General features: G+C 38.4%; 1 long non-coding RNA gene across 1 annotated transcript; it reads right to left on the bottom strand.

Annotated features, from left to right (window-relative positions):
- Window positions 1–175: 175 nt before the first annotated feature.
- LOC134620090 (uncharacterized) lies at window positions 176–1,703 on the bottom strand. Its single transcript, XR_010092074.1, has 2 exons — window positions 1,549–1,703; window positions 176–544 (listed from the first exon to the last, which is right to left on the bottom strand). It is a non-coding gene; the product is annotated as an uncharacterized LOC134620090 (long non-coding RNA).
- Between the last annotated feature and the right edge of the window lie 11,210 nt (window positions 1,704–12,913).

Genomic DNA, 12,913 nt, shown 5'->3' with positions numbered 1-12,913 from the left:
AGATTACTGCATGACTCATCAGGTAACAGTAAAGAGTGGGTTACTGTGACGCTCACCATAGGAAGACCACACTGGATACAATAAGTCTGCTTACAGCAGACAGCTGGACGTCCTCCAGTGGACAGAAAAGCTAAATGTAGGGTTTAAAAGGCGCTATCGAGACAGACAAACTACGCTGAGAGAAATGATTTAATTTCATTATCAACATTCCCAACACAGTCACATGGTCACTGACAAGGATTACAAACATACTCTCTGATTTAAGAAGTACACAAAAGTGTTTTACAGCTTTTATTTCAATCTGATAGTATAATCAAACAGTTATAACACAGTAATCAGAGGTAGAACTAGTTTAATCTTAGAATTAACAAGTCAGATTACTTTTTGTTCTCAAAGTGTCCAACCTCGTCCCCTTTGACAAGGTCACTGAAATCCTGAGACAGAAGAAAGAACAGCTGAGAATCAACACAGCCGTCCCTCCTGCTGTCAGTGGGCTGCAGGGAGGTTATCCTTCCACCAGGTGGCACTACTGCACAAGATACTCCTGAAGAACAACACAGAGGAGCAGAAATGAGAAACTGTAGCAAATACAATAAACCATCAGTTTATAAATTAAACAAGAAAGCAAACTATAGTTAATCCTCCTCTTTGACCTTAAATAAAAGTCCTATTTGTTTAATTGACATAATACATTCAATAACGTTTAAAACCAGAGAAAGACCATAAGCTCATCATGACTCATGTCTCTGGCTTGTTTTTGTGATCAAGGTTGTTTTTACTTCTTCAAATGAATTTTGAACTAGTTGTCTTCCATCATCTCCATAAAATCAAAGGACGTACAGCTGGTTACAGATGGTTGAGCTGTTTGGACACAAACGTAGAAAAGAAAGGTGCAGAAGAGGAATAACTGATAAAGTGAACCTCATGATTGTTGCAAAGAGAACATGCAGAGAGCTGCAGGAGAAAAAAAGAAAGTCAAAACAAAAAACAAACTATCCCTCCATACTCTTCTGCTTATCCAGAGCCAGGTCACGAATGTAGCATCCTAAGCAGAGAAGCTTTGACCTCCCTCTCCCCAGCCACCTCCTCCAGCTTACCCAGGGGAATAAGGATGACTGTGATCCAAAATATTTGGAGCACACCCTTCGGACCCCCTTCTTAAAGATGCCCCAGCAATGCCCCATCTGCAGTGTATACTGTGTGGGTAGATTAATGCTTTCCCGTCCTGAGTCATCTGACAGTTTACCAGAATCACGTCAAGGATGTCCAAAAGTCTTTTTCCATGGGATTTTTTTAAAAGCTGATGTCTGGGACGGTTACATGGGAAGCATTTATGGATTTTTCATGGAACGACCCATCTCAATCTCCAGTACTACCTCAAAAGAAACTAACTGGATCAAACTGTTCAACTGAACAACGTTGTTTGGCTAAGAGCAAACAGCTTGACAAGATGGAGTCTCTTGTAATCGAGATCCTGTGATTCTCCCTCGCCTTGCAAGGTAAAAAGTCAGAAGCATTAAATTCAAAAAGAAAAACAAAAGACCTCACCTTCTTCTTATTGAGCCTCATCTGGCACCAGGAGAACAGTCCACACACTACATACATAGCAGCTGCGATGAAGCAGTTGTAGCCCACCTTTTGGTACACATCATAGGCCCTGTGAGGTGGATTTAAACTGAGAAAATAGAAACATTGCAAAAGAAAAGTTACATATCTCATGAATGATTCATTCACTGCAGAATGAACAAGTATTGAACACATCGCCAATGTTCAAAGTAAATATATTTCTAAGGTGCTACAACACATCCCATTCATACATGCAAAGAAATCAAACCACAGATGTCTTTAAATTCTGTGTTATAATGAGAAATGACAAAGGGAAAAGCACTGAAATATATTTAATACTTCGTACAAAAGCCTTTGTTGTTTAGGACAGTTTCTAGATGCCTCTTGTATGGACAAACTAGTCACATGCATTTTTGGTCCATTTTTCCACACAAACAGTCTTCAAATCCTGAAGGTTGCCCTTCTATGAACTCTGACCTTTAGTTATTTCCATACATTTTCAGTAGGATTCAGGTCAGGTGACTGACTGAGCTAATCTAGCAGCTTTATTTTCTTTCTCTGAATCGAATGAGACTTTCCTTGGCTGTGTGTTTGGGATCCAATGTCTGGTAGATGGCAACAAAGTTTCTTTGTATTTCTTCTTCAATATTTTGTCTCTGTACATTGTTCGTTCCCTCAGTTTATGAAGGGCTCTAGTGCTGTATGTGGAAATGTGTATGTGGGAGCATCTGGTTGTGGCCGGTTTATGGTGGAATGATTTTCTTTCCACATTATTTACTCCAGTGCTCACTGGAATTTAGAGTAGTTTAGAAATTTTATAACCAAGGGCATCATCTGGAAGAAGCAACTAGAGACTGAAGAGGTACAACACAAACGCTATGGCAAAGGGGAGCCAGGACATCAAGTTTACAACTTGTGCAGTAAAGGCGTTAAGGGCAAGTACAGCTGAAAGAGAGGATCATGGCTCAATCTGGCAAAGCTGGGACGGCTCCTAAAGAAAGCTCCAGCCGATCCAGGAGAGAAGGACAACCGCTGCCCAAGTGAAAACCTGTAGTGATCCCATATGTGTCAGGAGTATCAGAGCAGTTGAGACGCATTTTTTCTAAACACCGGGTCTCTGTGGCTTTTAAACCCCAAAACACGCTGCGCCAAAAATTGGTCCACCCCAAGGATCGGGTCCCCCGACACAAACAGAGTAACATAGTGTACGCTGTTAAGTGCAGGAGGATTGCCAGGATTTATACATCGGGGAAACCAAACAACCTCTGGCTACAACACAGAAGAGCTACCTCGTCAGGACTCTGCAGTCTATTTACACCTACAGGCCAGTGGACACTCTTTCAATGATGAGGATGTACACATCCTGGACAGGGAGGAACGCTGGTTTGAGGGCGGAGTCAAGGAGGCCATTTACGTGAAAAGGGAAAGACCATCTCTGAATCGAGGAGGGGGCCTAAGGGTACATCTGTCACCATCTTATAATGCTGTGATTGCAGCCATTCCCCAACTCTCTGTGAATGGTACTCATGGTTATTGATCAGTGGTTGTGGTCTCCAATTGATCTTTCTGAGTTAACTTCAATAATTACTTCCTCCAAACCATCAACGTGTCTTTTAGACCCCATTCCTACAAAACTGCTCAAAGAAGTCCTGCCATTAATTAATTTTTCAATCTTAAATATGATCAACCTATCTCTAATAATCAGCTATGTACCACAGGCCTTCAAGCTGGCTGTAGTTAAACCTTTACTCAAAAAGCATCTCTAGACCCAGCTGTCTTAGCTAATTATAGGCCAATCTCCAACCTTCCTTTCATATCAAAAATCCTTGAAAGAGTAGTTGTCAAACAGCTAACAGATCATCTGCAGAGGAATGGCTTATTTGAAGAGTTTCAGTCAGGTTTCAGAGCTCATCACAGCACAGAAACAGCTTTAGTGAAGGTTACAAATGATCTTCTTATGGCCTCTGACAGTGGACTCATCTCTGTGCTTGTCCTGCTAGACCTTAGTGCAGCGTTCGATACTGTCGACCATAATATCCTATTAGAGCGATTAGAACATGCTGTAGGTATTACAGGTACTGAGCTGCAGTGGTTTGTATCATATCTATCTAATAGACTCCAATTTGTTCATGTAAATGGAGAGTCCTCTTCACACACTAAGGTCAATTATGGTGTTCCACAGGGTTCAGTGCTAGGACCAATTCTATTGACATTATACATGCTTCCCCTAGGCAGCATCATTAGAAGACATAGCATACATTTTCACTGCTATGCAGATGACACACAGCTCTATCTATCCATGAAGCCAGGTAACACACACCAATGAGTTAAACTGCAGGAATGTCTTAAAGACATAAAGAACTGGATGGCCGCTAACTTTCTGCTTCTTAATTCAGATCAAACTGAGGTTATTGTACTCGGCCCTGAAAATATTAGAAATATGGTATCTAACCAGATTCTTACTCTGGATGGCATTACCTTGGCCTCCAGTAATGCTGTGAGGAACCTTGGAGTCATTTTTGACCAGGACATGTCCTTCAACGCACATATTAAACAAATATGTAAGACTGCTTTCTTCCATTTGCGCAACATCTCTAAAGTTAGAAATATCCTGTCTCAGAGTGACGCTGAAAAACTAGTTCATGCCTTCATTACTTCCAGGCTGGACGACTGTAATTCATTATTATCAGGATGTCCTAAAAACTCGCTGAAAAGCCTTCAGCTGATCCAAAATGCTGCAGCAAGAGTACTGACAGGGACTAGAAAGAGAGAGCATATTTCTCCTGTTTTGGCTTCCCTTCATTGGCTCCCTGTTAAATCCAGAAGTGAATTCAAAATCCTGCTCCTCACTTACAAGGTCTTAAATAATCAGGCCCCATCTTATCTTAATGACCTTGTAGTACCATATCACCCTATTAGAGCACTTCGCTCTAATAGGGTCCGTTTCCAACCTTAGATGATGAGGAAGTCACTTGGATGAGTGAGGAAACGTTTCTCTGCTACTCTTTGAGTCCAAACTTCCTGTTTTTCATTCTGGACCAGGTTGAACCATTTTACTCTTTATATTCCTTTTAAAATGTCCTTGTTTAGCTCATTAGTACCTAAGTGGAGGACAAACGCTGTACCATGTTCAAAAACAGGATTCCTTTTCTGTCTGCTGGACTTCACAGATTTGGTGACCTGTGGTTTATTGCTGAGGCAGATTTCAACTTTCAAGGAAGAATGGTGTTTCTACAAAAGACACAGCAATATCAAATAACATCATTAACCTTTTTTCATTTACATTTTACGAGGGAAAGAGCGTTTTTCTGCTGTCTGTTTTCATTCCTTCTATTTAAGGCAGAAAATTGAAGCATAATTGGTGACTGTCTCTGCAGGAGCAGGATACCTGCAGCTGACAGGATACTAACCCTAAACAGAATGACCAACATGCTTTCCGTTGCACTGGAGGTCCACCCATTTGTAGTTAGAGCAACAGAAGATGCCTGGGACAGTTCAGCCATAACTTTAAACTTCTCCTGCTCATACATGCTTGGAACTATCTTGTCACTGAAGTGGACGCGCAACGAGATATCATAGCGTGGCCCAAGCACATTCATCACAGTTTAAACCCCTTGTTTTGCACAACGGAATACGGCCTCCCATCTACAGCTAAACACCCCAATAGCTTTTGTAATAGCTTTAGCCCGGTCGGATTGGGCAGCAAAGGGCTGCTTAAATGCCGCAAACTCCTCTGCTCCGCCACTTGGACCGCTAGCGCTGGCCATAACTACCGCTTGACAGACTGACCACCATACACATACTTTTTTTTTCTTTTTCGAATCTTCGGATCACGTGCGTACCGAACCGTCGAGTGGGATCGGTTCGGATTTCGGATCAACCGTGATCCGTTGCACCACTAGTGTTGAGTCACTGAGTTTGACGACCACAATATCACAAGATAAATGAAGGAAAAGATGGGAGCAACTTGCCTGTCTCTGTGGTCCTGTTGTCCAAAAGACTTCAGTGATGTCACTTCCTGATGTATATGGAATTCTGGATCACACCATTGTATTTATGGGGGTGGGATCATTTGTGTAACGGGGTTGAGAGGTTACTCAGGTACAGAAATAACTGTGATTTTAATGAATAATTAACAATTACATTCACAAAAAAGAAACATTAACAGCAAACGAGCACAAATAGATGTTCCGGTTGAAAGCAAAATTTACTGACTTTTTAAATAGTTTTATTTGGTATTTTCAAAGTAAACTTTCATCAAGGCCATGAGTGACATGAAAAAATAGGTGGTGTCAAATGAAAAAACTGTATTATTTCCTGTAAAAAGATAAAAATTTGTTCAGTTTTTTACACTGTATTAAAGGGTGCATTTCAATACATGTAAAGCTGTTTAAATATAAAGTTTGGTGACCCAATAGATGAAATACACCATAAGAGGTGAGAGGGACTCAAATTGTGCCATTTTCATGGAATGACTGTTACATTTGTAAGTGTTTCCATTCCACTACAAACCTGTGTGTGTCACAGACCTGGCTCTGGGGACTCGGGGTCTGTGAGCAGTGGGGACTATTATTGTTGTTGTGTTATTCAGTGATTCTTGAGATAAGGGACAAAACATGTCCGCCAGATAAAACCCAATTTTGGTGTTAAAAATATGAATACAAGTGTTAATCCAACTGACTAAAAGACAAACCAAGGCAATGTTTATACAACAAAAGTATGATTTTGCATTTTATATACATATATATTTATTTTAAAAGGTACAATAGATTACCAGTACCTTAAAAATCCATTGTCCAGAAGCAGGTATGATAATATTAAAATACAGAAAAAAAATTAAAAGTAATGTAAAATTAAACATCATGGCTCTCGTCACTAAGTATTTAAGTCAATACCTTATATAATATCAAAATATGATATTGAAATTATTTTTGCATATTTTTTAAGTGATTAAAATCGTGTCCAGAGTTTTTGTCAATACCATCAGATTTTTTTAAAAGTACAAAAACATCAGGAATTATTGTGGATTTATTTATTTATTAACCTTTGTTTAACCAGGAAGATCCTATTGAGATTAAAAACCTCTTTTTCAAGGGAGACCTGGCCAAGATAGGCAGCAGCAAGTGTCTCACAGTTACAGAAATTACTCAATCAAACACAGGCAGCAACAACACACATGCAACAATAAGTGAAAGAATACAAATAAAATAAAATTCAATAAAATTTGATCAAATTCAATAAAGTTCAAATAAAAATAATAAGTCAGTTAAAATGACAATCAATCTAAATGAAACAGTTGCATGTTATGGACTAGGCCTCAAGGATTTGTAGTTTAGATTTAAAAGCACTTAATGAAATGAATTCAGTCATTTTCTATTCCTTCCACAGCACGTCTTTATCCACAGCATGTCTTTATCCTGTTTTCCTTCTCTCACCCCAACCAATCACAGCAGATGGCCCCGCCCCTCCCTGAGCCTGGTTCTGTCGGAGGTTTCTTCCTGTTAAAAGGGAGTTTTTCCTTCCCACTGTCGCCAAAGTGCTTGCTCATAGGGGGTCATATGATTGTTGGGTTTTTCTCTGTATTTATTATTGTGCGATCTATTGTACAATATAAAGCGCCTTGAGGCGACTTTTGTTGTGATTTGGCGCTATATAAATAGAAGGCAGCAACCCAAATATCGCCTTATATATAAAACTGTATAAATGAGAGTTCCTCCGACTTACCAAAGCAGGCCATCCTACCTGAGAGTATAACTCACAGTGGTGAGTCTGAAATTTACGGTTAGTGATGAACCTCTGAGAAGCATGATACACAATATCAACCATTCGAAGACACTGAGCAGAGGCATTCATATATAGAATATCACCATAATCCAGCACAGGCAAGAATGTTGCAGCAACAAGCCGCTTCTTTGTATTAAAAGAGAAACACAACTTATTTTATATATAAAATCTCAGTTTTAACTTCAGATTTTTCCGCGTTGAGAACAAGTTTAAGCTAAAGTCATGAGTGCTGGACAGCAAAAAAGGCTTTCTGCAAGGAGTCAGTGGCTTGGTCAAGAGTTGAACCACAGCTGTAAATAACTGTATCATCAGCATAGAAGTGCAAGTTTGCATCTGGCACATTTAGACTAACATTGTTTATGTAAATGATAAATAGAAGGGGACCTAATACAGAACCCTGGATAGCTTACACTCTGAGGACTCCTTTACCACTTCCTGTTTGATATACATGCCATGAGGTCACTGCTGTGATAAGTTTTTTTTTAAATTTTTATTTCATTTATTGCACACCTTTCTGATAAAACTCTGTGTCACAACCATAGTGCGTCAACACCACAATTGATGTAATTCAAGATTTAATTTTTTTTTTGTAAAAAGAGCTTCATTTAGGTAGATTGTAGAGGCTATAAGCAAATGATGAAAAACAAGATGGCTTCTGTCAGAAAAACGTGTCATGAGAGAAAGTAGGGTATTTTGTCAACACCATCAGGATTTTTGTCTGACGGTGTTGACCCTTTTTCTAATGGTGTTGACAAATGCCACAAAAGTGTGCTATTCATCAATTATAATAAGTTATTTTTATTAATATTTTACTCATATCACTTCCTGTGTATTTTACTGATATTTCTGCTTTACAGACGTGTCAAATATTATCAAATTTGGGTTATCTTGAATCTCATTGTTTATGTATACATTATTAATTCTGTAGGAAAAAGCTTAGTCCTCTGCATTTAACCCATTCACTCAGTGATGCAGTGGGCAGCTACAAATCCAGGATAGCCGCTGTTCATTGGATTTGAATGCCCAACCTTCCGATCATGTGGCATCTACTGAGCTATCTCTGCCCCGAGAGCTGGTTTGTAAGTGATGATATATGAATCCTGGTTCCAGGCCCAAACTGCTCAGTGTTTATTAAGGCTGTTGTGCTGTTAAAATGTGTTTTTTATCTTGTTCTATTTAATCTGAACAAGCCCCTAAAAACAGTCAGTGATCACTGTTGGCCTAACCATCAGAAACCCTGCATTAACTTTTATCAAAAAAGTTAGCGTTCATCCTCCAGTTTATGTCATGCTAACATAGCTGTGTGGCTAGCCTTCACGTAGCACATCATTATATACCAGCTAGTCCAACTTCAGTAACCCGACAAAAGTCACTGCTGTTTAGTTTTCTGTCTTCATTTATGTTGGAATGTAGGTGGAAACCAGCTAGTCCAACTTCAGTCATGAAGTTTCCTCACTAACAAATATTCCACACTTGAGTGTCCTGCCCATAAAATGTGAAGATTTTTGTGTCCCACAAATTCCCATAAAACTAGAACCTTGTCGAAAGCCTTCCCAGAAGAGTTAAAGCTGCTATATCAACAAAGGTTGATATATTAAACTCTATTAAGAATGAAAAGTCAATCCAAATCAGAAACAGATGTGTCTCAGTGACACATTTGTTTATTTAAAAGTAGAATGGGAGGCAGAGCCTTCAGTTTTCAGGCCCCGATTCTGTTGAACCAGCTTCCAGTTTGGATTCAGGAGACAGACACTATCTCTACTTTTAAGATTCAAACTTTCCTTTTTGCTAAATCATATAGTTAGGGCTTAGAGCTTTTACCGACTCTTCAAGTTTTAGTCTTGCTTGTCATAATTGGAAAGTCGGAGCTGCAGAGCTGAGTCTCTGATTCTTTGCTTTAAATCTGCCTGCAGACAAACAGAAGCTTCATGCATGTTTCAGCTATTTGTAATTTTTAGTTTATCCTTTAGCCCAGCTGCCATTTCTGTGACAGCTCCTGTTGGGACCTCATCACCCAACATTAGCATGTGTCATTTGCAATAAGTAGCATTACCCAAACCAAAACTCTTTTGCAAGAGTGTCCTGGGTTCACACTTGCTGAGAGACAACAGTACTAAGCACTGAGTCACCATGGTGACTGACTTTTTAACTGACTATGTTTTTATTCTCCAAGCTGTGGATATAATCGTAGAGCTGGAGTAGATTTGTGTGGGTTTTTTAATAAGCAGTGTTCTCGGATGTATTTGAAGTTATATATGATCACATTTGCATCTTATACAAAGTCCACAAGTTTCTCCAGGAAATCAGGTGTTTTTGGTGATTTTGCATGCAATGATATATAATGCATTAATATATAAGAGGAACCAAACTCTTAAAAAGATCACGCACTCACAGCTCAAACTGAGTGAACATGTTTTTTTCCTGGTAATTATTTAAATATTGAACCAAATATTTAAAACATAATGATGCAAATGAGCTGATAAAATAAGAGAAATGTGGTGTGACACAGCATGTGAGCTGTGCGTGTGCACAGAAAATCTGCGTTGCGTACAAAAAAAACTAACCTGAATTGAAATTAAAATAAATACGTCAATAATTAATTCTGTTTTGCAGTGTGAGTCAGTAAGTGACCGGTGACTGGCTGCTCCAGCCAATAATGCGATTCAAATTATATAATCAACGTTGCCGACATGCTATGACAGCGTCCTCATGTGCCGACCAGTGTTGGTCAAGTTACTTGAAAAAAGTAATCAGTAACTAATTACTGATTGAAAGAAATTTGTTTAACATTTAAACCTAAATTACTTAGTCAGAATAAAGAGAGAAAGCTGCCCATTTTTTTTTATCACTTTCATCAAATTTAGGAGTACATGTACACTAAGTTTATTGTTAATTAATAAGAAAACTGCAGACGATTCCATTCTGAGCTGAAGAAGCTTCTGATAGGTTAGTAGAGTCCATGTGAGTAAATTGGTGGCACACCTGTGGATACATATAAGGCACCCCCAAAACACAGAGCCTGTTTCTTTGACATGGGAAAATCAAGAGATATCAACCAAAACACCAGGAAAAGAATTGTGGAGCTCCATAAGTGTGGCTCAATTTTAAATACAATTTGGGTCCATTTGCAATTAAGAAATATAGATAGTTTCTCTCTTTACTCTTCAATTTAACAAATATGTTTTTTATATTTATCAAACTAAAAACAATAAACATTTTGTCATGGTCCTGGGTCGTTAGACCCAGCGTTTTGTGTTTCATTTTAGTGTCACCTTGTGTTTTGTGTTAATTCTTATGTAACCTGGTGTAATTTCTGCGTCGCTCTGCCCAACAGCGTCTTTCTGCTCTTCATCCCGTGTTTGTATGGTTTCAGGTTTGTTCTTAAGTTGTTCCCAGTTTAGGTTATGTTTTAGTTTTGTTCATTATCGTTCACTGTAAATAAACTCACTCGCATCACCGCCGCTGTCTGCAACTTGGGTCCTCCTTCTTTCTTCTTTTTTTTTTTTTTGCCTGTCCCGTCTTTAGTCTCCAGAATTGTTGTCTGAAGGCCAAGAAAGATGCCAAGCGGATTTACTTTACCAAGTGGATCATCATGGCCTTGTCATGTTATGCCATGTTATGCCATGGCCATACCTGCTTCATGCCCCGTCCCCCAGGGCATGAAGCAGGTATGTCTGTGAAGGTTCTCAGTCATCCAGGTCATCGTAGTCTAAGGAGCTTGGAAAGGAAAGCGTCTGGACTTCTTTAAGTTGTTTGAAGACGTTTCACCTCTCATCCAAGAAGCTTCTTCCAGGTTTGAGATCCCTTCCCAGACGCCTTAACGCCCACTCACATCCTGGGCCATCCGACCTCAGGAAATCACATGATAGGGTGGGGCCAGGTGTCCATTTTGCAATAGGAAGGCATATCCATATCGATTCATCTATTTCAGAAAGTCTTCTGTAAATTTTAGACAATAATTTGGGGGGGTTTAGATTAAAAAATTGTACCTCACTTGGTGGTGTTTGTAATTCAGCTTCACTGGGGTTAAATTTCTCTTTTACTATGAATTTAATTTGATGATATTCCAAAGATCTTTTCTTGTTGATCCCATATTGTATAACTAGTCTGTCAAACGAAATAAAGTCTGTTCCTTCCAATATATATATATATATATATATATATATATATATATATATATATATATATATATATATATATATATATATATATATATATGTATATATATATATATATATATATATATATATATATATATATATATACATATATATATATATATATATATGTGTGTGTGTGTGTGTGTGTGTGTGTGTGTGTATATATATATATATACACACACACACACACACATATATATATAAGTATATATATATATATGTGTGTGTGTGTGTGTATATATATATATACATATACATATATATATACATATATATACATATATATGTATATATATGTATATATATGTATATGTATATATATGTATATATATGTATATGTATATACATATATATACATATACATATATATACATACATATATATATATATATACATACGTATTTGCCTACCTTGTATGAAACCAGTTTGGTCAGAATGAAAAGGGGGGTTATCTTCTCTAATCTCTTTGAGAGAGTTTTGCAGATTATTTTGAGATCTACATTTATAGGGGATATTGGACGATAGCTTGAGGGAAATACAGGGTCTTTGCCTGGTTTTAGTAAGAGACTAATATTTTCTGCTGGAAAGCTATATGGACCTGGAGTAAAGCCCCTGAGTAAAGCCAGTCCTGTGATGAAGTCCTCCTGCTGCCCCAGCCGTGACACATGACACAGTCTGTTTTTACAATTTTAAAAGTGTTTGTCTTTTTATCTGAAGAATATGTAAACATCTGGTTTCAACTGTATTTGATGATGTTGGTGTTTGGCTTGATTGTTAGCACAAAGAGGAACAGAGAGAGAGAGAGAGGGAGTTGGAGGAGATCCATCCATAACTTCGATGCTAGCGTGACAACAGTGCACACCTCTAATGTTGCTCACAGTGGTACAAGGGACCGCTTGGGGAGTGTGGGTTTGCTCAGTCATGTTAAAAATTAGAAGGAACATTGCAGTCCAGATAACCTTGCCCAAAAATGCCAATGATTTGGAGCTGTAGGAGCAAAACACATCTGACTGTGTTACATTATTGTAGCACATTTCATCTTAACACATGCATACACACCTACACACACAGACAGGGGAACATTAAGGCCTTTGGAATGCAAAACACAGGCATTTCCTTTGGCTGTATATATTTCAACACAATTAAATTTAATTGATCCCAAATCCCAACAACAGTCACTTCATTCTATTGCTGCATACAGACCCTACAATAATACAAAGATGTTACTGGTAAAGAGCCTCCTGTAAAATTAGTGATTTATTTTGGCCTTTACATAGGAAGTAAGGAAAAGTGTGAACATCTCAACTTCAAACAAACTGTGTGTGTAACAGCGCAACATACATTACTTGTCCTTTCATTAACTGCACAAGTAGTGCTGGTCATAGCTACTAGCTGACTGGGTA

This window comes from Pelmatolapia mariae, linkage group LG3_W, assembly GCF_036321145.2.
Source record: "Pelmatolapia mariae isolate MD_Pm_ZW linkage group LG3_W, Pm_UMD_F_2, whole genome shotgun sequence".
NCBI lineage: Eukaryota > Metazoa > Chordata > Actinopteri > Cichliformes > Cichlidae > Pelmatolapia > Pelmatolapia mariae.
This window is presented reverse-complemented; position numbering and strand designations above follow the sequence as displayed.